The following is a 25,607-nucleotide window of genomic DNA, read 5'->3' as shown; positions in this document are numbered from 1 at the left end:
GGTTTGAGTAAGTAAGCCCGAGGGGTGTTTTACACCTAATTCCTTAAAGCCGTCTGGTTTGAGAGTAATTGGCCTAAAGCTCGCTACAAGAGCCACCTAGAAAGTTTAAGAGGTCAAGATATCGCATGGATTGGAGTAGAATAAAATAAAAAATAAATAAATAAAAAGTTTGAACTCATACTGCTTCAATGTCTAAAGCCACAATCACTACAACAAAATACACTTATAGCTACGGATACTTTACTGCGGTTTTTTAAAACCGCAGCTATAAATGTCTTAAAACTGCGGTTTCTTTATATGTAGTAATATGAGATACTTATTGCTGCGGTATTTAAAAACCGCAGTAACAGAGGACCTTGTAACTGCAGAAACAAAATTGCAGTTAAAAATTGTAGTAATATGGAACACTTATTGTTGCGGTATTTAAAATCGTAGTAATCGAGGACCTGTAACTGCAGAAACAAAACCACAGTTAAAAGCCGTAGTAATATGAGACACTTTTTACTGCGGTATTTAAAACCACAATAACAGAGGACCCAATAACTACGGAAACAAAGCCGTAGTTAAAAACGGCAGTGATATGAGATACATTTTACTACAATATTTAAAATTGCAATAATAGAGGAATCTATAAATGCGAAAACAAAACTGCAATTAAAAATTGCAGTAATATGAGATACTTATTGCTACGGTATTCAAAATCGCAATAAAACAGAGGACCTTGTAACTACGAAAACAAAATCACAATTAAAAAGTGCAGTAATATCTGGTACCTATTGTTGTGGTATTTAAAATCACACTAATAGAGGACCCTATAACTATGGAAACAAAATCGCAATTATATGGAATACTTATTGATGTGGTATTTAAAACTACAGTAATAGAGGACCCTATAACTGTAGGAACAAAATCTTAAAAATCGTAGTAATATAAGATACTTGATGTGGTATTTAAAACTGTGGTAACTACATCTCTCCCCCAACCTATGACTCCTAAATTCATTCTCACCCAAACCTACCTGCAAACCGTTTCCTTCGCTCACTCTCACTCTCCAATAACCCTGTTCACTCTAGACTTTCGATCTATTGCATCGACGACCGTGACGAAGGTAATCTCTCTCTCTCTCTCTTACACAGAGAGAACCCTCTCCCATAGTCATTACCTTCAGCCAGCACCATAGTTAGTAAAATCGTGTATAATATGCATGCACGTACATATCACTAAAAAAAAACATATTTTTAACCGAAACTGGGTGCAAGGGTGTGCATACGTGTATAGCTTTTGCCTAGTTGCTTAAGAGTGTCAAATTTGAACGAGTTTCGAATAAGCCAAACCGAATCAAATAAAATGTTTTCTTCAATTTGAGTATCGAATTTCATAACCGAATCCAAACTGATTTTGGATATTAGTATATTATAATGAATTAATATAGGGAGAAAGAATGCTACTTGGTCACGAATGGCGTGCAACCGCTATGCCGAGACACATAGCCGCACAAAATGACTGTCGTGTCCCATGAAAAGGCGGAAATCCTTGAGGGTGCAACGATCATTTTGTACAGCTCTCTGCTTGGGTGTAGGGGCCACGCGCTGGACAAGACAAGGTAGCGTTCTCTTTCCCATTAATATATTATAGTATATTAATATATTATAATACTAATATATTATAGTATATATATATACAGATACATATTTATATTACTAGAATTATTTTTAGATTTTATATACTATACTATAGTATAATAGATTATATTATATATTATAATATATGGACCGAGTATAAGAACCAGCTGAACCGTATAAATTGAAAATTGAACCGAACAATTCAGCTTAAATTAAATTTCAAAATAAACATGTGATTGGCTCTGAGATGTACGTTCGTCTGCACGTACATGAAGATGATCAATTCTCAATATAAATTGTGTTGAATATCTTTTTCTTTCCCGCCTTAAACCCGAGCCCCATTCCCTTCCCGCTTCTTCCTACCAAAAAGAAGAAAAAAAAATCCGTTCCCGCTTCCAGTCACCTGTGCGCCCCTTTCTCAATCTCTCAAATCTCTCTCCCCGCCTTTACCAAAATTTAAAAAAATCTCTCTCCCCGCGCACCCCTCTCTAATTCTCTCAAATCTCTCTCAACCCTATCTATTCCCTTCCGCTTCCAATCACCTCCACGCCCCACTCTATTTTTTTTTGGTAAATCCAACCCAGATGCTCGAAACCCCCTGTGGCGCCTCAGAAGAGCTCAAGAACGAATTAGCCGTTGAGAACCATCATCTCCATGGATTCGTTGCTGCTGAGAGAGATTGGTCCTTCGTAGCAGGCTCGAGCCTTCTCCTCAACCTCCCGGATAGAATCGAGGTAGAGATTCACGTCTTGATGGGTTCGATTCAGAACCTGATAGAGAGAACGCCACTTGTGACGATCCATATCTCGGAGGTTCTTCCGACCGTGATGGTAAGGACCAAGGGAAATGATTTGTGGGACAAAGGCCTTGTCGGCCTTGCCGTAATCGTCGCCCACACGGAGGTACTATGGGACTCGGTAGATGCAGAGCTTGGCCCATGAGGCAGCTTCATGATCTTGATGGGCTTGCTCTAGCTTTTCTCTAATGGAGATCGCCCAATCTGATTCCATTGGATTCGTTACTTCTCTTTCTTCTTTAACATTTTTGTCGTCACCATTGATTAATGTCAAATGCGATTGCGAAAAGGAGGATTCTTGCAACGTCAGCCGCTGCTGCTCCGGAGGTGGCTGTGTATGGGATTGTCGCCATTGCAGTGGTCCCAATTGAAGGTCACGTGAAGGGATAGAACCAGGTGAGTTTGCGATTCCAGCTTCCACTGTTTCCCTCAGTTTGAGAGTGATGAGATACCAACTCAAAAGCTCCTTATTAAACACTGCTACCATTTTTCTAAGACTACAAAAGGTTTTTATGCTTTGAAATCAAGTTTTTTAGTTTCTTTCAGGAGCAAGAGAGATAGCAGCCAAGAAGAAGGGGTGGTGCGGTAGCTTCAAGGGAGGGATCTTTGCCATGTCCGGAATGCCGTTTTCCAGAAGATAGGTTTTCTGGATTGAAATCTGAAACCCGTTTGGTGATATCTCTCTACCTCTCAAACTTGAAATGTTTGGGTGATTATAGCTAGAAGAGAGTTTTCGTGGTAAGTGCTTAGAATCTTAGTATGGGTGTAAGTGTATAACATTAGCATGATTATTTCTCTTATCCTGTCCATAATATAAAAGAGCTAAATCTATTTAAATCTCTCTCACTCTCTCTTTGCACTTTCCTCTGCATTTCACTTTTAGTGGGATTCTCTTCTTTTGCAATATAGCTTCATTTTATTTGTTGCCCTTTCTTGGGCTCAAGACGACTCTTTAGTGCCAAAGGACATTTAGATTTTCTTTCCATGATGTCTTCATTGTCTGAAATTGAACAAATGCTTTAGATTCTTTTTGTAGGGGAAGCAAAGTGGCTTCCAGCACACTTTGACTGTTTTGGCTAGGTTTCATAGCTGCTTTTCTAAGAGTAGATTGATTTCCAAAGGTAAGTTCTCTGGTTGCTTTAGGTAGGATATAGAGCTGTTAATGGGAGCTCCACCCCCCCCCCCCCCCCACCAAAAAAAAAAGGAAAAAGAATAGCATTACGATGTTGTAGATGCTTACTGCAATGATACCTATAGATTGTTTGTTTCTTTTTCTTTTGTAAGCTTAAGGGATAAATTATAGTTTTTGTTAATACCTCACATGAGGGTTGGATGACTAGTTGATTATTCATTGTTTTCCAGGTCATGTTTGTATGTGGTTCCGATCTACTTTAATCTTTTAACATCCCTGGAGCTTGGATCTATGAGCAGGTATGTTTCTTGGAAGTCATGTTCTCTGCTTTCACTAAGAAGTTGGTTAGTTGATAAACTAATTAATTTTGATCATATTGATTCTCAACTTGCAAAATTTGTTGAAGTTACAAAATAATATTTGCATGCTTTTATCCTTTTAGTTACTGTCCTAAGTAGAATATGTTCCCCATCATGTTTCTGTTTTATACTGTGAATTAGATTAGTGGCTCATTGTCAGATCCACCGTCCCTCCAGCAGCAAGTAAACAACAACAGGTGTACTCTAGCATTTGGATATGAGTTGTTTTGTTGCATATTATTATTTTTTTTCTGTTCTACCTCAAATTTAGATTATGAAATCACTTAAATCTAATTTAGTAACAATGTAGAAAGTGAAATCTGAGTTCAGAATTGATATCTATCAAAATGTCAATTTGAGATTAGAAGATCTGAATTTCAACTTGGTGGAAGGTAATAATTAGAATCTGAGTAATAAATTCAACTGATTTATGTGAAATCAACACATAATCTGTTTTAGCCCCCTTTCCTTTTTCTCATTAGAAACTTTGTTGATCCCAATTCCCAAATGCTTACAACTTTATACATGTGGTAATGAGTGTTGTACAGGTTATAGAAGTATAGTGAACAATTTTAATAGATTTTTGGATCAACTCTCTATCCTTTTCCATGGATTTGAAAGGCTACTTTGTATTGATTGTCAATTTGAAAGCTTAATATGCTAGATGCTTTTAGGGTGCTAGTCTTAAAAGTTATTTTTATATTACAAATTTTTTTATTTCTATTATAATTTATTAGTCATTATTTTTAACTATTATTTATTTCGAGAACAATCATTTGTTATCTATATATGTGTGATAGGTACCTGATGCCTATACTGGTCACAATGAGTCAACACTACAAGGGAATCGCTCTTCTTTAGCTAGTCATAATGCTTCTTCGTCTCAACAAGGTAAAGTGATATATAATTTATGGTTTTATCATGAGTATTTATTAAATAATTGTTTAACAATTAATTTTATTAATATTGATTATAGGACGTATCCCATAAACTCAAAATATAGTCAATCAAGAAGGTGGTAGACCATTGTAGAGTTCCCCATCAGCATAGCACTTGGGAGGCTGAGACTCGATCAAGATCTGAACAACAAGGAGCACTCAACTACTAGTCGAGTCTAGTAGTAGTTTTTTTTTTTTTTTTTGGCGTACAATATGAATTGTTGGGAGTTGAGTGTTTTTAGGATACTACTGTTGATTTGTTAGGTATTTTGGATTTAAGTGATTCGGATGGTGAACATGATTTTTATTTTAGATGTATTTTGAATTTAAGTGATTTGGATGATAAACACGATTTATGCATTTATATATATGTTGGTATTAAACAATTATGTGTATCGAATGGTTTTTTATTTTAGCCATATTAGGTGTTGAATGGATTTTTATTTTAGATGTATTGTCTAATGAATGGATTATGTGGATTCAAGAAACAGGCATAATCTAAAATTTTCATAATTAAAATCCACAACTATAAATTTTGTTGCACAAAAAGTTGCCGTTAAAATTTATAGTTATAGATTTTGATGCACAAAAAGTTGCTGTTAAAATTTATAGTTATAGATTTTGATGCACAAACATCCGCAACTAAAATCCATAGTTACAAGTTTCCTAAAAAAAATCCGTAGCTAATATCTGCAATTATTGCCTTTAATGCACAAAAATTTGCAATTGCAATCTGCATCTACATGTCTATAGATTTTGTTGCACAAAAAATCCGCAATTAAAAACGTAGCTATAAATTTTGGGACGCAAAATTGTGCAGCTAAAATTTACAGCTAGAGATTTGTTGCGGAAAAATCCACAACTAAAAGTCCGTAGTTAGATATTGACTACGAAAAAAATCTGCAGCTATAGATTTACTGCGGAAAAATCCATAATTAAAAATCCGTAGCTATAGAATTGCTGCTGAAATATCCGTAGCTAAAAAATATGCAGCTATAAATTGGTTGCGGAAAAATCCACAACTAAAAATCCGCAACTATAGAGTACCCTTTTCCTGCGGTAGGTTAACCGCAGCTACAGACTTAGCGACGGTACTTGTAGCTGTAGATAAAAAACCGCAGGTAATTTGTAGTTATAGACTATTGCTGCGGATTTTTGGGCCTATTACTGCGGAAAAAAATGCAGTTATAAGCCCTTTTTGTTGTAGTGAAGGTGGCAATCAAATGATATATGCACTGAGAATCTATTCCAACGCTACTTAGTAACTTGGGTGTCTGGTGCAAGCCCTACATGTCATTCAAGCCAATTGTAGTGGAGGGACATTTTGAGTTCAATACTTGAAAAAATATGGCAAGTAAAATCAAAGTGAAATTGAAAAAAAAAAAAAAATTTATTTGCTCCTTGATCCAGTCTTGGCTTGTAGCCAATTTGGTTTGAGTAAGTAAGCCCGAGAGGTGTTTTATACCTAATTCCTTAAAGCCGTCTGGTTTGAGAGTAATTGGCCTAAAGCTCGCTATAAGAGCCACCTAGAAAGCTTATGAGGTCAAGACACTGCACAGATTGGAGTAGAATAAAATATAAAAAAAAAGTTTGAACTCATACTGCATCAATGTCTAAAGCCACAATGTGGCAATCAAATGATATATGCACTGAGAATCTATTCCAACACTACTTAGTAACTTGGGTATCTGGTACATGCCCTGCATGTCGTTCAAGCCAATTGTAGTGGCGGGACATTTGAGTTCAATACTTGGAAAAATATGGCAAGTAAAATCAAAGTGAAATTGAAATTGTGCATGTGTTTAAAGGTTCTACCAAGGTTCCGAGCTGAGACCAAGGATTCTAGTCTTTTGTTTTTTTAGAGGTCGACCAAGTGCCACCTGTCGGTCAAAACTACCGACCCCGGACGTACCCACCCTTGTGGGGAACTGGGTAAACAAAAGCCGCGATTAGAATAAAGGGGGTTCACTTGGATTGTAGTTAATTTACCTTTCCAGAGGTGTTGGTTCGAGTCCAACTCGGGGCATGGCCTTGGTCATATAGACATCTCGACGATCTTGCTCGGACCATATTTTATACCTCATTTTAACGTATTATTTACTGTCATTTTATTCCAAGAACAGTGCTACTCGGGTATTTTTTGTCATTTTTCATGTTTAGGGGCATTTTGGTCAAAGTGGAGAATACATGTCTAATTAGACCGCCAAACGCCAAATAATAAACCAACTTCGACTAACATGAATAACTCTTTTAAAATCAAAACAATGTTGACTTGTTAATAATGGAGAGGAAGGAAGATGGGGAAGATAGAAGAATAACTAAAAAAAAAAACTTGTAAATTCCTTGTACATGCAAAGCTGGTTTCCATCTTCTTCACTTGGCAAGGTTGAGGAATTAGTCCTACTTTTAGTTCTCTGCCTTCTTCAACAGCTCTGCATCTTCCTTCTTCTATTTGATTTTAACAATGGAACAGTTATTTCCCATCTTTTCTTTTTAAGAAAATGTTACTTTTCTTGCTTGCATCCACATGTGCATTTTTCAATATTTTTGTTGAGCTTCTGCAAGAGAGGGCAAAAAGTTAAGATATATTATTGAATAATTCACTCTCAAGGTGCCAATAATAATAACCAAATGATTGAGTCTCCAGATGTTTAAGGATTTATCCAATAATCCATGTAATAGGTGAAGTTCTAACGTTACAACAACAAAAGAAAGAATTAGGCAAAATATAAAGAAAAAAATGGGGTGGGTAAATTTTAAATGTAATGGATAAATTTAAGTTATCCGGAGGACAGAAGAACAATCATAATATTCCCTTTTTTTTTTCTTTTTTTTTAATTGTGTGGGTGTATGGAAATATTTTTTTTTTTTGCCAAAAGGTCAAGTATATTAAGAAAAAAAAAATAAAGTACAAAGGAGCTGGTCGAGCTGGTAATCAACAAAAATTGAGTAGAAGCAAACCCCACCTACGACAAAGCCATCAGAGGGGAAAGCAACTAAATGAACCAAACAAATTAAAGAAACAAAACTAGAACAGATTAAGACAATCTGAATCTAGGCCTTCTCTGAGCATTCACCCTCAGCTCCTCCTCCACATGATCAGGCCGTGAAAGAATCAGAGTTGAGACTTCAAACTGAGCGGCTGACTTTGCAAGGAAATAAAGCATTGTTTAACATTCCTTAATATACTATGTCGTATTGTAATATGATACAAGGGATTCTCTTATTGAAACTCTACAATGGGTCAAATAATTTGTAACTTTATTTTTTTTGCTCTTTTAGCTAGTATAAAACTCCATTTGGGAGGCTAGCTGCATTTGGGTGCCTAGAATTTGCAGATTAAGGAAGGAGTAGTGGGGTGTTCGGTGGAAATGAAACTTGAGTTTTCCTATAGTTGTTTGGTTGCTCGAGAAACTATATCTAATGTTGCAACAAATAACTTTATTATTGTATTTGGTTCTCTAGAAAATGACAAAAAAAAAAAAAAAAAAAAAAAAAAAAAAAAAAAAATAATAGATAAAAATTTGGAAAGGGGAAGGTTGGTAGGAGGTAACAACCTTCATCATCTTCGCACCTAAAATTTATATTTTTTAATAGGACCCAGTTTTATGCATGGCCGTGTACGTATAAGGTTGTACCTTTCAACCGTTGCATGGTGGCGGACAAAAATATAATAACTTATTTCCCTCTCTCCCCATCCAATAGTTGAAGGCTAGATCGAGTACATAAATCGGCCATGCATAAAACCTTTTGCCTTTTTAATATGAAATCTAGAGGAAAAAAGAAAAGAGAAAAGAGAAAATAATATAAAGGAATATATACAAAAAATCTGTGGGTGAATATTTTCTACTTCTAGAAACATATAAAAGAAAAAAGAAAAAAAATATAAGATTATGTATAAGGGAGAGAGGGAGCGTGGTGTGGTGGCGGCTAGGGTTTTTTTCTAGGGTTTGTCATGCAGGCAGCGGTTCCCATCATGCGACGGTGGCCTTGGATGCGTTAGAGGCACCTGTGATCAATGGAGGGGTCGAGGATGGAGTTCCTGCTGGGGAGGAGAATCAAGGTTCGGCTGGGGTTTCCTTACAGTGATCGTTTGCAGTGGCAGTTGGAGCTCAGATTCCCATTGTGGAGAATCTCCCCCAGCCAGTGAGGGATGGCAGTATGATTTGCATCAAGATTCCCCAGTCAGCCTATGAGGAGCAGATGGATCGGCTTAGGTTTTCGTTGATTGGAAGGTTAAATTTCAGGTATCTCTCGATGAACGATGTGCGTAGATTCACACGGGATTCTTGGGCCCTTGAAGGGACTGTGGAGTTGAAAACCCTTGGAAAAGGATTTGTGCTTTTCAAGTTTCATCATGTAGCAGATATGACAAAGATCTGGAGACGGGGTCCTTTTCGCATTGAAGGGCAATTGTTAAGGTTCCAGCGATGGAGCCCTTAGTTTAATGTGGAAACTCAGCAGATGACCCATCGGCTAACCTGGATCCTGCTACTAGGACTGTCGTAGGAATATTGGCATGATGAGATCTTGTTCTCAATCGCTAATGCAGTGGGGCGACCGATAGCCATTGATAGGAAGACAAAGGACTCGTTCTACGACAACTTTGCTAGGGTTTGTGTGGACGAGGATGAAACCCTACCTAGGGTTACAGAGGTATTGGTGGAGTTGGAACAGCCGGGTAGTGCTAAGTTATTCCTCTTCAAACAGCCTGTTGTGTTCGAGGATCCGCCGTCACGGTGTGGGGAATGTAGGAAATTTGGCCATAAATCGGATTCGTGCCCCAACAATGTGCATGAGCCACGAGAGAAGCCCACGATCCTGGGGGCAGTTTATGTCGATGATCATGAAAAGCCATGCCATGGGCTATGGAGAAGGAAAAGGAAAGCGGCTTCTCCCCCAATCCATGCCGCGGGGAGTGGGGCCACAGGATCAGGAGAGGAGCACATGGGGGTGGAAGTTTCATAGGTGCAGATGGTTCAAGAGGGCTCTGTGGGTGCTTTGGAAGTGGTGCTACACCAAGGGGTTGTTATTGAAACCCAGCCTGTTCATACAGATTTGGGGGGTTCTATTAAAGTAGTGTTGGAGTGTCCTGGTAGTAAGGACCTTATGGAGTAGTCTAAGGAGGTGGATTAAGTGGGGCAGCAGGATCAAGGGGATGCAGTTTTATCTTTGAACGGCCAGGGGAGTGGGCACGATCTGTCGGCTTCGGTGACGGCCTTTGATGAGGTCAGGCAGGTGGACGCGGTTTTAGCTGGTACTTTTACACCAGTAACGAGCAGAAATGCTGGAAAGCAGCCAACGAAGGCGTGGAATCAACCACGCAGAGCTGCAACGGAAGCCACGAAAACATTGGTTTTAAAATGAAGGTAATCTTTTGGAATTTGCGTGGAATTCTCAACAGCAGAACAAAGGCTGCTTTAAGAATTCTTGTAAAAACTCATGCACCTGATGTGTTATGTATAGTTGAGCCAATGATTGGTCCAAAAAAGTTCCCAAAGTTATTTTTTAAGCATATGGGGTTCTCGGTTGAGTGTATACACAATGAAAGAGAAGGAAAGAACCCGAACCGGTGGATCACTTCGAGGAACTGCATTCAAAAGCCTGTGGTTATTAGCTCCTCTGACCAACAAATTACAGTGTTCTTATAGGTGGGAGGGGTGAAAGTTTTTCTCTCGTTGGTTCATGCTAGTAGCTTCCATGCACGGAGGAGAGATTTATGGTCAGACCTGTCGAGTCAACCTTTTTCGGTAATGCCCTGGTTAGTGATTGGTGATTTTAATGCTACCCTTCTAGCTACAGAGAAACGGGGTCATGGTGCTTTTAACAATGGCTCTGCAATGGAGTTTGCTGCTTTTTTAGATGCCTCCTCTCTTATTCAGCTGCCTTCAAAAGGAAATAAGTTCACTTGGAGCAATAACAGGAAGCGAGGGAATGCGACAACCTTCTTGGACAGAAGTTTTTGTATTGCAGTGTGGTTAGATGTGTTCAGTGATACTTTCCAGCGTGTCCTGCTTCGTTTAGTTTCTGCTCACTCCTCCATAGTGGTATCTTCGGAAGTGGTGCCTAAGCCAAAGAACTGCCCTTTTAGAATGCAACGTCTTTGGCTGGAGCATAATGATTTTACTTCGGTTGTTGAGAGGTCATGGGCCGAGTATGTTTCGGGTTCCCCTTTCTTTGTGGTGGTTCAGAAGCTTAAGCGGGTAAAGGGGGTACTAAGAGCCTGGTCTAGGTCAATGTTTCCCAATGTGAATGTGGAGGTGGACCGATCTAGAGTTGCTTTAGAAGATGCACAGGAAGTTTTGGAGACAGTGGGAAGCTCAGAGTTCTTAGTCCAGTGTGAAGAACAGGCAAAGAAGGATTATGTCTCAGCTATTACCCTTCAGGAGAAGTACTGGGCGGAGAAATCTAAAGTCAGGTACCTCTCATGTGGTGACCGTAATACAAAATTTTTCCACCTCGCTATAAAAATCAGACGGTCAAAGAGCCTTATTAGAATGTTGAAGAAGCCAGATGGAACTATTCTCACTAAAAACACTCAAATTGGTAGTTTTGTTATAGAATTCTATGATGAGTTTCACAAGCGAGGTCCCTCTGTGGCCCGACCTGAGATTCTATCGTCCATTCCCCCTGTGATTTAAGAAGAAGATAATGCTTTCCTTACTGCAGTCCGTAGCAGAGAAGAGATAAAGGCGGCGGTTTTTGATTTGGGTCCGGATAGTGCCCCTGGGCCTGATGGATTCCCTGGGGCTTTTTTTAGACACTGCTGGAAGATCATCGAAAGGGATGTGTGTAGAGCTATTATGAGTTTTTTCCGTGAGGGCATTATAACGAAGGGGGTGAATAATAATTTCATCACTTTAATCCCTAAAGTGGAAGAAGCTATTACCCTGGACAAGTTCCGTCCTATTTGTCTAGGGAATATTTTGTATAAGTTGATGCCAAAAATCTTGGCTACTCGATTGTCGGGGTTCCTGTCTAAGCTGATCTATGAGGAGCAAGGGGCATTCCAGAAAGGGAAGGTGATCTTTTCCATTATTTGTGCTGCGTCTGAGCTGACAAATATGTTGCATGTTAAATCTTATGGGGGAGGAATGGGCCTCAAACTGGACATCCGAAAAGCTTATGACACAATGGAGTAGGACTTTATGTTTGATGTCATGAGGAAGTTCGGGTTTTGTGCATCGTGGGTAAACATGATCCATCAGCTCCTTTCTTCATCTAAGCTCTCTATCTTGTTGAATGGAGGACCTGTGGGATTTTTCGGTGTTGAGAGGGGACTCAGGCATGGAGATCCGTTGGCACCTCTTCTATTTATTATTGCAGAGGAAGCTTTATGCAGGGGGTTCACAAAATTAAAGGAAGAAAAGAAGATTTCGCCGCTCCAAGGGCTGCATGGGGTAGTGGTTCCCACCCATTTACTTTTTGCTGATGATGTTTTCCTATTTGTTAAAGCAGGTACTCACTCTGTTCGATGCCTGAAGGATTTCTTGGAAGAATATCATGAGTACTCGGGGCAGAGTATAAACATTCATAAGAGAAAAATGTTCTTGTGTAATGTAAGTACTGTTAGAAGGGCGAAGATAAAGGACATTGTCGGATTCCCTAAGGGCAATTTTCCTACCAGATATCTAGGGATCGACATTTTTAAAGGAAGGGTCAAGAAGGATGCTATCTCGACAATGATGGACAAATTCAAAGCCAGATTGGCGGGATGGAAAGGAAAGCTAATTTCTTTGGCAGGGAGAGTCCAATTGGTCAGGTCAATGATGTCTAGCATGCCAATTCATACCTTCTCAGTTTATTGGTGGCCTACCTCTTTAATTTCTTTAATGGAGATATGGGTTCGGAATTTTATTTGGTGCGGAGATCCAGATGTTTCTAAAGGAATTACAGTGAAATGGGAGTGGGTGTGTAAGCCTTGCGAAGAAGGGGGTCTGGGTATCAGGAAATTAAGGGAGGTTAATAAGGCTGAGAATTCCCTTATTAGTACCTTCCTTCGAGGCAAGATTCACTTCTAAGGGCAGAATTAAACACTAGATCAATTCTTCTTCTTCGATTTGGCTTGGGATCAAGAAGATGTGGGACTTTGTCTCGGATCATGAAGCTTGGGTTGTGGGGGATGGCTCGGCTATAGATTTCTGACACGATCGTTGCCTTAATGGAGATATTGTTGCAGAACACCCAGGGTTCCAAGCTTGGGAGAATTGGTTAAAGACCTTTCACACACCACTGGCTAGCTTCATCTCAAACTCAAAGTGGAATTTCCCTGTGGTAGACACCCCAGTGCTTCAACAGATTATCAATCTAGCCTCCTCCATACCTATTCCATCAATCAAGGCTAAGGACACAAGATTTTGGACCCTATCCAAACAAGGTGAATTCAATGTTAAATCGGCGTGGGAGGGCCTTAGAAGAGCTGAAAATCAGATAGCCTGGCATTCAGTGGTATGGGCACCTTCCTTGCAACCTCGACATTCAATGTTTGGCTGGCGGATGATGCAGTAGAAATTGCCAACTGATGAGCTGGTTGCCCAGAAGGGCGTCCCATTGGCCTCATGCTGTAACTTATGCTTGAAAGCTATTGATTCTCAAAGACACATTTTCCTTGAATGTTCTTTTTCTTTGAAATTGTGGCAGGGGTTTCTCTCCTTGTTTCAAAGAGCATGGCCAGTGAAGGATTCCATGCATGATTTGTTCATTTGGTGGAAGGAGAAAGCAGGTACTAGTGTTCTACCCAAGGTGTGGCTTACGGGCTTCATCTTCGTTCCTTTGCATATATGGAGTGAACGAAATAGGAGGTGGTATGAAGGGAGCTGCAATAGGTCTGCCTCAGTCTTACGGCTACTAATATCAGACCTCAGGGACGCCTCAACACTAATGAAGTGCTCCATCAAGTCTATGCAGGATCTGGTTCTAGCTCGTGATATTGGTGTTTCCTTTCCAAATGCCCAGGCCAGAAGGATCATGGAAGTTCAGTGGAGAAAACCTGAAGAAAACTGGACGAAGCTAAACATTGATGGTTGCTCAATAGGGAATCCGGGAAATTCTAGTGCAGCAGCGATCTTACAAAACTGCCAGGGACATCCTAAGGGAAGCTTTGCTCAGTTCCTAGGGGTGTCTACAAATTTTACTGCTGAGTTCTCAGCTTTTTTCCTTGGAGTTAAAATGGCCAAGGAGAAAGGAATATAGAGGCTGTGCATAGAGTGCGATGCAAAAGCGGTTGTTACATCAATAAGAAATAGTAAAATACCTTGGTTGTTCAAACAATTATGGCTGGAAGTTTCAGGATACCTCAAAGACATTATGTGGAATATTACACATAGTTACAGGGAAGCAAATACTATAGCAGATCTTCTAGCCAAAAGGTGCGCCTCTTCAAATGTCTCTCAACGATGGGAGGAAGCCCCAAGCTATGCAAGAATTGAGATAGAGTGGGATATCCTGCAAAGGAGCAGGTTTCGGTTCTCATAATAGATCAACTGAGGGACAAGGGTGTTTCCAATGGTTCCTAATTTATGTTTGGTATTGATGGTTGATGGCCATAGGTGAGAGGCTTTGATTTTGCCCTGACTCTTCACGTTGGGGACCTCTCCAATCTTGTATTATGTTCTCTTTTATTAGTTAATATAGACTTTGCTGACCTTTAGCAAAAAAAATATATAAGAAAATTTTGAGGATGAATATTTTCTACTTCTAGAAACAAATGAACTAAAAATTAATCTTCCATCTTCCATTTCTTTACAAAAATAGTTTAATATTCCATCAAAGTACTCATTTTTCTGATTTTCTACATGGAAATATTGTACTGTTCAAGAAAACCAAACCCATCTTTAGGGCTTGAAACCATCAAGCTACATTATAGTGTAATTCAATTAATAGCATGTAATAAGGCATAGCTTCATCAAAATATAGAGTAAATAAAAACAATAAAAAAAGAGGAGGGTTTCTAACAATGGCATAGTAAGAAGGAATCTGCATACTATAACAATGAGGGGTTGGAAAATGGTATCATTCATATGGTGCCTTCACAGAACTCATATAATCAAAATAAGAGAGTAAATGTCAATGTAGACCTAGGGATGTAAACTAATTGTATTTGGCTCAGATAGTGCTATATCCGCATCTACATCCGGTTAGCTTTCGGACGGATTCAGATAGTGCTAAATGGATATGGACACGGATACGGATCAGATATTTTATCTGTTTACATGTACATATAGCTTTTTGGATAGCTATAGCCTATCCGTATCCGCATCCGTTTAGCTTTCAGATGGATTCAGATAGTGCTAAACAGATACGGACACGGATTCGGAAACGGATTTTGGCTATTCATTTACACCCTTATGTAGACCCCACTGTTTATTATGTGAGAAGAGTATAAAAAAAAAAAATCCATACAAAGGCGGCTCATGCTTCCTTTCCAATAAAATAAACTTTAGTTTTTCATGTGTCCAGAAAATTAAAGTAAAGCACAAATTGATTTTGTGTGTGAATTTTACTGATCCTAATGACTTCATGTTTTCATTTTTCTCACACCTTACAAATGAATTAATTTTTAACGAACCTGCACTTGGCCCTGGAGGCATTTGATATGTTGCACTACCAAATCCAACATGTTTGCTATATTTGTTTGCTGCAATGACATTCAAATTTTGATAGGTTTCTTAGACATAATACCATTTATAGGTTAATGTGTGTGTGTGTGTGTGTGTGTGTGTGAGAGAGAGAGAGAGAGAGAGAGATATTAGGGTTATTTATAGGTTAATGAAAGAGAGAGAGATTAGGGTTATTTATAGGTTAATGAGAGAGAGAGAGAGAGAGAGAGAGAGAGAGAGAGAGAGAGAGAGAGAGAGAGAGGGAGATTAGGGTTATTTGTAGGTTAATGAAAGAGAGAGAGATTAGGGTTATTTATAAGTTAATGAAAGAGAGAGAGATTACGGTTTTTTTTTTTTGGTACAAAGAGATTACGGTTATTTATAGGTTAAGAAGATATAGAGAGATAGAGAGATTAGGGTTATTTATATGTTAATGAGAGAGGGAGAGATTAGGAAATATGTGGTGGGTGCTCTAATAGGGAAGTTCCCTACTAGGGGGAGTGTGTCAGCTTTTGGTATTGTTGCCAAAGGGGGAGAGAGCAGTTGGTGTTGCCAACAATGCCAAAGGGGGAGATTGTTGAGTTTTGGCAAAGTTTGAAGGGTATATGTTGTCATTCTTGGCAACAGTACAGTAGTATTAGTGTTTGGAAGGTGCTTGAAATGTTGGAAATGTGTTTGGAATGGTTGCACATGTTTCTTGTATGATTTTGATGTGTTTTGATGCCCAAGGGCATTTTGGTTAATGTGGTGGCTTAGACGGTGGCATTGGTTTTGATGATGTGGCCAAATATTTAGGCCACATGGCCTTTAGAAGTAGTGGCAAGGCCACCTGGGCAGCAAGGGCTCGTGCTTGGGCAGCACAAGACCACGCGCATGGGCATCACGAGGCACACGTGGTCGGGCATCAATAAGGCCACCAAGGGCCATAACTGTGGTAGCAGCAGTAAGGGGGATGGCCCGCACGCGCATTGGGCGGTATGCCCGAAGAGGTCCCTGCGAGCACGACTAGCTATGTCGGGTTGTTGGCTGGCTCGTAAGGCATTTCAATGCCTCAATCAATTTTCTAAGGTTTTCAGTTACAGAATGCTTTGAACCATTTTTCCTGTAAAAAGCCCTTTAAAAGTTGAAAGACCCTAAAAGAAATGTTTAAAAGTCATAGGAATGTTGGAATAAATATCAAAAAATGATGGAAGGGCCTGGTGGTAATTTTAAAAAGTTTGGATTTGGTCCATAGTGATGTTTGGGGTCCGTCTCATGTTATTACTTCTGTTCAAGTATATAAATATTTTTGTAGTTTTTGTTGATGACAATACCAATTTTATATAGTTTTATCCTCTCTTAAATAAGTTTGATGTTTTTTCTATCTTTCTCACTTTTCAATCTTTGGTTGAACGCTAATTCTCACAAAAAATTAAAGCTGTTGAAACAGATTGGGGAGGGGAATATCGGTCCTTAACTCAATTTTTTCAACGACTTGGTATTTCTCATCGTGTCTCTTGTCCACAGACTCATGAACAACAAGGTTTTGTGAAAAGGAGACACCACCATATCGTTGAAACCGGTCTTTCACTCCCCGCTCATGCCTCTGTCCCTATGTATTATTGGAATTATGCCTTTGACAGTGCTGTCTATTTAATTAACAGAATGCCTTTCAAAGTTTCAAATAGAGTGACCCCCTTTCAACTTCTTACACCTAGGACCCTGACTATTCCTTCTTACGTATTTTTGGGTGCCTTTGCTATCCTTATCTTTGACCCTATAATCATCACAAAATGCATTTTTTATCAACTCCATGTGTTTTCTTGAGTTATAGTCCTACTCATGTTGGTTATCGTTGTCTGGATCTTTCCACCAATCGAATATATATACCACGACATGTTCGGTTCGATTGAGAGTGCTTTCCCTTTTGCTAATAAAAATCGTGGTGCTTCCCCTCCTTCATGCAACCATCCCCAACCCCGTGGGGTTCCATCCCCACTCGTGTGACACCCTTACCAGCGCCGACCATCTTGCTATCCCAAAGACCACACACCCCACCCTCACCGATGCCAACTCCCCAAAATCCTAACCCATCGTCCCCTATTTCTATCTCTCCTCCTTGTCACACCAGGCCCTTATCTGACATGTATAATACCCTTCCTCCTATTAACCCTCCTAGACCTTCCCCACCCATACCATCCTCATCAGTCCAGTCTTCCATACCCTAACCCTTAACCAACCCATCTCCTACAAGATCACATCCCATACGTTTAAGATCACATCCCCATGCTCTATCCACTATTAAACCCCCATATGATGAGCGTACCTGCTACTCTCAAGCCCGTAAAAAATACCCTGAATGACGCAAAGCTATGTCCGATGAGTTCAATGCTCCTGTAAAAAATGGCACTTGGTCCTTGGTTCCCCCTTCTCCCGGCATGAATCTGGTTGGCTGCAAGTGGGTTTACAAAATTAAAAGGAAAGCTGATGGGACATTGGAACGTTATTAAGCAAGGTTGGTCGCCAAGGGCTTACATCAATAGGAAGGCCAAAAAGATCTTGTCCAGCACCTTGCCCAGGCTGCCTGTGCAGTGCCAGACAGAGTGAGGCATGAAAAGATCGCCTCACCCTTGCTCGGGCAAGGCGCTTGGGTAGGGGTGAGGCGGTCTTTTCATGCCTCACTCTGTCTGACGCTGCTTGTGCAGCCCGGGCAGAGTGCTGGATAGGTGCCAAGTCCACAAGAAGGGCTAGACTACTCTAAAACATTTAGCCCGGTTATGAAGCCCACCACTATTTGCACTATTTTGACTATTGCAGTTTTCCAAGGGTGGCATATGCGTCAACTTGATGTGCATTTAATATACTGCCTTTCTTCACGACATTCTCAATGAAACTGTTTATATGGCACAACCTCAAGGCTTTGAGGATCTCACTAAGCCCAAACATGTGTGCAAGCTTCACCGGTCTTTATATGGCCTTAAATAGGCGCCTGGTGGTTAGTTTCATAGGCTGTCCCAATATTTACTACAAAAGGGATTTACTGCTTTAGAACCAATCCGTGTCTTTTTCTCTACAGAACGGGTTCCACCATTGCTTATATGTTGGTGTATGTTGATGACATCATCATTACAACCAACTCTCTAGCTCAGGTGACTTCCCTACTGCAGTAATCGGCCACTGAGTTCTCCATCAAAGATCTTGGTCCTTTGCATTTTTTTTCTTGGGATTGAAGCTCTTCCTCAGTACAATGGGTTATTGCTCTCCCAGTCCCGTTATATAGATGATTTGCTACAACGCTCCGGTATACTTGACTATAAGCCCATCATGACACCAATGTCCACCACTTCCTCCACATCTGACTCAGGGGGTACTCTTATGGATGATCCCAAACGATATAGGTTTATTGTTGGTGCTCTACAATATGTCACCTTGACCCAACTGGATGTGGCTTTTGAAGTGAATCAAGTTTGTCAGTTTATGCATTCTCCTACAAATGATTACTGGTCTTTGGTGAAACGTATTTTGCGTTATCACAAGCATACACGGACTCATGGGCTATTCATTGAACGTTCACCTAGTGCCACTTTGCAGGCCTTTTCTGATGCTGATTAGGTAAGTAACAATTCTGACCGTCGTTCGACGGGTAGTTATGCCATATTTCTTGGGCCAAATCTCCTTTCTTACCAATCTCGCAATCAGAAGATTGTTGCAAGATCGTCCATCGAATCTGAATATAAGGGCTTTACGGATGCTTCAGCCAAACTTATTTGGCTCGAATCTCTCTTCAGTGAATTGGGATTTCCTCTCAATGGTCCTCCTGTACTCTGGTGTGATAACATTGAGGCCACATATTTATCTGCTAACCTTGTGTTTCACGCCAGCACAAAGCACATTGAAATTGACTTCCATTTTGTTCATGAACGGGTTGCGATTCGACAGTGATAAACCCAAAACCACCCTAACCAACCAGGGACTACCACGTGTCCTAACCCAGGAAGGAGGGCTAGCTCAGGACAAGAACCAAACAGGCGAACAAAGGAGATATTCGACCCAGACTGGACCCGGGCGAGGACCGCAGACCCCAGGCAAGGACCCACAGACCCCGGGCACGGATCGCAATCCTTGGACTTGGACTGAAGACCCCGAGCACGAATTGTAAGCCCTGGGCGTGGACCGAGCGCAGATCCCCTTGGGCGCAGTCATCTCTAGGCGTTGTCTCCCTCGAACATGGTGGTGTCCACCACCATCAACAAGATAGGTCACATCAGAAAGGATTCTAGGCTACCACGTATCAGTCACGTAGTCTGAGCGAACTCATACACCAGGAACCTCATCTACCGCATCAATAAGTCTATCCATCAAGGATACCAAGTCTATCATGATACTACGTCTCACGGGAAGACAACCAATCAAGGATGAGCCCTGCTACTCAGGGACTCTATCAACTACAAAGACTACCCACCATCAACCGAGACTCTCCACACTTCCACACCCCACTCTAAAAGGGAAGGTACTCTACCCATCTAAGGCATCTTGAATACTATTATTCATGTGTCTACTCAGGAGATCTGACTTTGGCATCGGAGGGTCCTAGGCCGGAACCACACCGGTTCTCCTTTGTCACCCCCTGATCCTTTTGCAGGTTACTACACTCGAAGGACCGCCTGACGATTTCTTGATGAAACAGATTGGCACCGTCTATGGGAATGACGCTAGCCATCGTACCTACTAGCTTGTTCTCATAATCATACCATGGCACCATGTGGCAAGAAGACCGTTCCCTCTACCAATAATGTTGCAAGGGAGGGGAACGGATCACCTCCTCTAGAGAGCTCACGTTGCAAAGCCACTGACCATGTCTCTCAGGAGAGGGGGGTTTCGGAGAACCAACAAGTTGGGGTAGTCAACCTTAACCTTGAAGTAGCCATTGAAGCCCCCATGGGGCCAACACTTGATCCTAATGCACCAGCGACTGTGGGTCAGATCAATGACTTGCAACAACAGATCCTCCACGACTGACAACTCTTCAGCGACTACCTGAGGTAGCGTCCAACATCACACCGTCGTAGGACAGATCCTTGATAGGAGCAGAGCCCTAGGAGGTAACCTCCCAAGGGTAATAGGTCTGAGAGGTATACCAGGCAACAAGGGGAGCCTTCCCAACCTCTCAGGAGAACAGTGGACCTTCCAATGCGATCGGACCGTGGGAGAACACCATCACATTGATCCGTGGTACCCAGCCCAGAAGGGTCAATCAGGAGGTCGGTGTTCCAAGGTCGACTAGGAGGAAGTCATACACCAGGGTGAAGCTAGACCTACCGAGAACAAAGCCCCTCACGTTCACGTCAAGGTTCATCGCGATGTGACCCTTCACCATTCCGCCAACATTCAAGGTGGGAGGGGACTTCGAGGAGAGGACATGAACGAGGTCCTAATAAACGTCTTGGCAGGCGTGAGGGACGAACATGGGATGAAGAGCTCGACAAGAGACTCCGAGATCTGGACGAGAAGCTGGAAGGGTTGAAGAAACAGACAAAGGGTGAGACACACTCAATACCTAGGCAACACCCATTCTCGACAAAGATCATGTCAGCCATACTCCCCTCCAGGTTCAGGTTACCCACCTTCGAACTCTATAGTGGTACCATGGACCCTAATGACCACATCAACTATTTCAATAGTATGATGACACTGTATGGTGGATCGGACGTGGTCTCTTGCCAAGCATTCCCTGCATCCCTCAAGGGTGCAGCTACTTCGTGGTTCTCCAGACTACGATCGAGGTCGATAGGTTCGTTCGTAGAACTGTGCGAGCAATTCGTTACCCGCTTCCAGAGCAGCGTCAAACGAAAGAAGACCACTGTCAATCTACTGAACGTGGTACAGAACCCTGGGGAGTCCTTGGAGGTCCGAGTTTTAGATGACCAGACCCAGCATGCAGCCTTGGCTGGGGGCATCAGGACCTAAACTTGATCAAAGACCTGGCACGTCATGAGACCAGGACCATAAAGGAGCTTCTGGAGCGGTGTAATGAGTTCGCCAATATGGCTGAAGTACTACAAACTAGGAAGAAGGTGATCGAGGCCAGATGACCGTAACGAAAGTAAGAGATCGAGGATTGAACGTCGACAGGAGAAGAACGACCGCCCATCTGGAAGGACTGACCGTCGTCCAGAGAGGAGTAAGAGAGCAAGCAGTCCTGAGTTCACACCACTGAACACTACTAGGTCTCAGATCCTCATGCAGATTCAAGACCGTGACCTACTCCGTTGGCCGTGACCCATGCTAGCAAGACCCAAGAAACGTAACCCCAACAAGTACTGTCTCTTCCATAAGGAGAGTAAACTTGATACAGAAAACTGCTACCAACTGAAGAGGGAGATAGAGCAACTTGTGAGAGCAGGGAGCCTGAATAAGTACGTAAAGGGGAGACATGATGGCCATTTGGATCAAGGAGACAGAGGTCATGACCGAGAAAGAGACGAACCCAGAAGGGAGGGAAGAAGGACTAATCGAGAGAGAGACCGCCCAGAGGAGTGGAGAGATGCAACTGAGCCTAGTGGCACCAAGGGAACCCCCATCCTCAACATACTAGGAGGATAGGGGTAGGAGTCTGCTAGGAAGGCCAAAGCCCATGCCAAGTTCGTGGGGGTAGCAGAGAGGCCAAGCAAAATAGGCAAGACCGAGACGATAATCTCCTTCTCGGATGAAGACGTGCAAGGGCTGAACTTCCCACACGAGGATGCCCTGGTAGTACAGGTAGAGGTAGCCAACCGACCTGTACACAGGGTGTTGATAGATACAAGAGCATCAGTAGATGTACTCTCCTTGGAGGCCTACCGACAGTTTAGGTTTGGGGACGATCAACTCAAGCCAGAGCCCACCTACCTCCACGAATTCTTGGGCGCCACGGCCTCCATCAGAGGCACCATAGAGCTACCCGTCACCTTCGGAGTACACCCTCACCAAGTGAAGATTATGGTAAACTTCATGGTCGTCAAGTCCGTGGTGTCATTCAATGGCCTCTTAGGGCAACCATCTCTGATAGCCCTTAGAGAAGTCGTATCACCACTCCACCTAAAGATGAAGTTCCCTACTAAGAATGGGGTAGGCGAGGTCTGGAGAGACCAAAAGAAAGCAAGGGAGTGCTACACAACCTTCGTCAAGAAAAATAATGGTAACACTCGTGGGATGGCACTCTGCATAGAGAGCTTGGTCAGCGACCAGAGAGATGAACTAACAAAAAGAAGAGGAAGGCTAGTAGAGGACCTCATCCCATGGCCACTCAGCAAGGGCAACCCCTCCAAGGTCGTACAGGTTAGCTCACTGTTGAGTAACGAGCAGAAGGATGAGCTTAGACATCTACTCCAAGCAAACATGGATGTCTTCGCATGGTCGACCTCTGACATGCCAGGCATACCACGGTCTATAGCAGAACACCGGCTACATGTCGATCCAACCAGGAAGCCCATCCAACAGAAGCGACAAAATTTTGCCCTCGATCGACAAGCAGCTATCAAAGAAGAGGTCTAGAAGTTGAGTCGATCGGGGTTCATCAGAGAAGAAAAGTTCCCTACCTGGCTCGCCAATGTAGTCATGGTACCCAAGCCCTATCGAAAGTGGAGAATGTGCATCGACTACACCGACTTGAATAAGGCATACCCGAAGGATGAGTACCCACTCCCCAAGATCGACCTATTGATCGATGCAACTGTGGGCCATGAGATGCTGAGTTTCATGGATGTCTACTCTAGATACAACCAGATCCTCATCCATGAGGATGATAAGTCCTACACTGCATTCTGAATTGACAAAGAGAACTACTGCTATTGTGTCTTACCGTTAGGACTGAAGAACGCAGGATCCACCTACCAGAGGATGGTCAACAAGATGTTCAAGGAATAGATTGGATGCAACATAGAGGTGTATGTGGATGACATGCTCGTAAAGAGCGTCCAAGCCCACCAACACCTAACCGACCTAGAGGAGGCATTCACAGTACTGAGAAGGAACCAGATGAGGCTAAACCCCGCAAAGTACGCTTTCAGTGTAACGTCAGGAAAATTCTTAGGGCTTATAGTCTCAGTACATGGAATAGAAGCCAACCCATCTAAGATCAAAGCCATCCAAGAGATGGCACCCCCTCGGACGATCAGAGAAGTGCAAAGGCTGAATGGAAGAGTTGCAACCCTTTCAAGGTTCGTGGCACGATCTGGAGATAAGTGAACCATTCTTCAAGACGTTGAAGAACCTCCAAAGTCCAAAAGACTTTCATTGGACAGAGGAGTGCCAGAAGGCCTTCAAAGAACTGAAGGAGTTCTTGGAGATCCCATAACTGCTTGGGCGACCAGAGCCCAAGGAAGAGCTACAGGTCTACCTGGCTGCCACCCCAGTTGCCGTAAGCGTCGTACTGTTGAAGGAAGAGGGTAAGGTCCAAAGACCCATCTACTATGTTAGCCATGTTCTGATCAATGCAGAGTCTAGGTACACAAGGATTGAGAAGGTGACCTATGCACTAGTGATCGCAGCTAGGAAGCTAAGACCATATTTTCAGGCCCACACTATCACAGTACTAATCGACCTACCGCTAAAGAAGGTACTCCACAAGCGAGACATCTCTGGATGACTGATAGCCTGGGCGGTAGAGCATGACATCAGATTCTAACCACAGACAGCCATCAAAGGCCAAGCTTTAGCAGACTTCATCGCCGAATGCACCCTATCTGAGGTCAAACCAGAAGCAGAAGAACCAGAGGAGCATGATCGAGGATCGTGGGAGATGTTCGTGGATGGCTCGAGCAATGCACTAGGAAGTGAGGCTGGCTTCATACTCACCAGCCCCGAGGGATTTTGAATCCAGTATGCTCTTCGATTCACCTTCCAAGCATCTAATAATGAAGCAGAGTACGAGGCACTACTAGCTGGACTCCGGGTAGCCAATGCCATCCAAGTAACACACCTATCCATCCGAAGTGACTCCTAGCTTGTAGTGAACCAGGTGGATGGAGAGTATGAGGCGAAGGACAAGTAAATAGCGTCATACCTAGCACGCGCCCGAGCGTTGATCGAGGGGTTCATGAAGTTCGAGATGGTTCGAGTCCCTAGGATCGAGAAGTCTACATTGAGATCTTACATGAGCCAACGTACTAGGAGAAACAAGTCAATGAGATTGAGGAAGGGCCTAGCTGGATGGACCCTATACTCAACTACCTACAGAACGATGTCTTACCAGATGAAAAGGTCGAGGCAAGGAAGATAAGGATGAGAGCTGCAAAGTACACCGTCCTGGACGGAGTACTATACAAGAGGGGGGTCACAGCACCACTACTCCTATGCCTCGGACCCAAGGGAACCGAGTACGTCCTGGCAGAGGTCCATGAGGGGATTTGCGGAAGCCACATGGGGGGACGAGCCCTAGTCTACAAAGTCCTCCGCTAGGGGCTCTACTGGCCACGAATGCAAGAGGAAGCAATACAGTATGCCAAGAGGTGTCAGTAATGTCAGTTGTTCGCCCCAGTACCCCATCTACCCGCCACCAAACTGACATTAATCCTCAACCCCATCCCCTTTGCCATGTGGTGGATGGACATCCTAGGCGATTTCACTGCAGCATCAGGGAACAGGAAGTACCTGGTCGTCGTTATAGACTACTTCACCAAATGGGTCGAAGCTAAGCCATTGGCCAAAATAACAGAGAATGAAATGGAGAAGTTTGTCCGCGATGACGTCATCTATAGGTTCGGGGTACCAAAGATCCTAGTCTCAGACAACGGCAAGTAATTCAACAATCCCAAATTCAGAGCATTTTGTCAGAACTACAACATTGACTATCAGCCTGTCTCGCTAGCATGCCCACAGGCCAATGGTCAGGTGGAGGTGACCAACAGAACACTACCAGAAGGGGTCAAGAAAAGGCTAGAAGGAGCCAAGGGGAAGTGGGTCGAGGAACTACCAAGCGTTCTGTGGGCGTACCGAACCACAATAAGGACACCCATAGGAGAAAGCCCATTCCGCCTAGCATACGGTACTGAGGCACTGGCACCAGTAGAGGTCCTCGCCATGTCCCACAGAGTACTACACTTTAACGAGCACACCTATGTTGACGGACTACGGGTGAACCTAGACTTCCTGGATGAGGTTCATGAGAAAGCACTCCTAAAGAACGTGGCCTGTCAGCAACAAA

General features: G+C 42.5%; 1 long non-coding RNA gene across 1 annotated transcript; it reads right to left on the bottom strand.

Annotated features, from left to right (window-relative positions):
• Nucleotides 1–7,343: 7,343 nt before the first annotated feature.
• On the bottom strand, nucleotides 7,344–15,448 carry LOC122660020. Its single transcript, XR_006332598.1, has 2 exons — nucleotides 15,415–15,448; nucleotides 7,344–7,405 (listed from the first exon to the last, which is right to left on the bottom strand). It is a non-coding gene; the product is annotated as an uncharacterized LOC122660020 (long non-coding RNA).
• Between the last annotated feature and the right edge of the window lie 10,159 nt (nucleotides 15,449–25,607).

This window comes from Telopea speciosissima, chromosome 4 (genome assembly GCF_018873765.1).
Source record: "Telopea speciosissima isolate NSW1024214 ecotype Mountain lineage chromosome 4, Tspe_v1, whole genome shotgun sequence".
Classification (NCBI taxonomy): Eukaryota; Viridiplantae; Streptophyta; class Magnoliopsida; order Proteales; family Proteaceae; genus Telopea; species Telopea speciosissima.
This window is presented reverse-complemented; position numbering and strand designations above follow the sequence as displayed.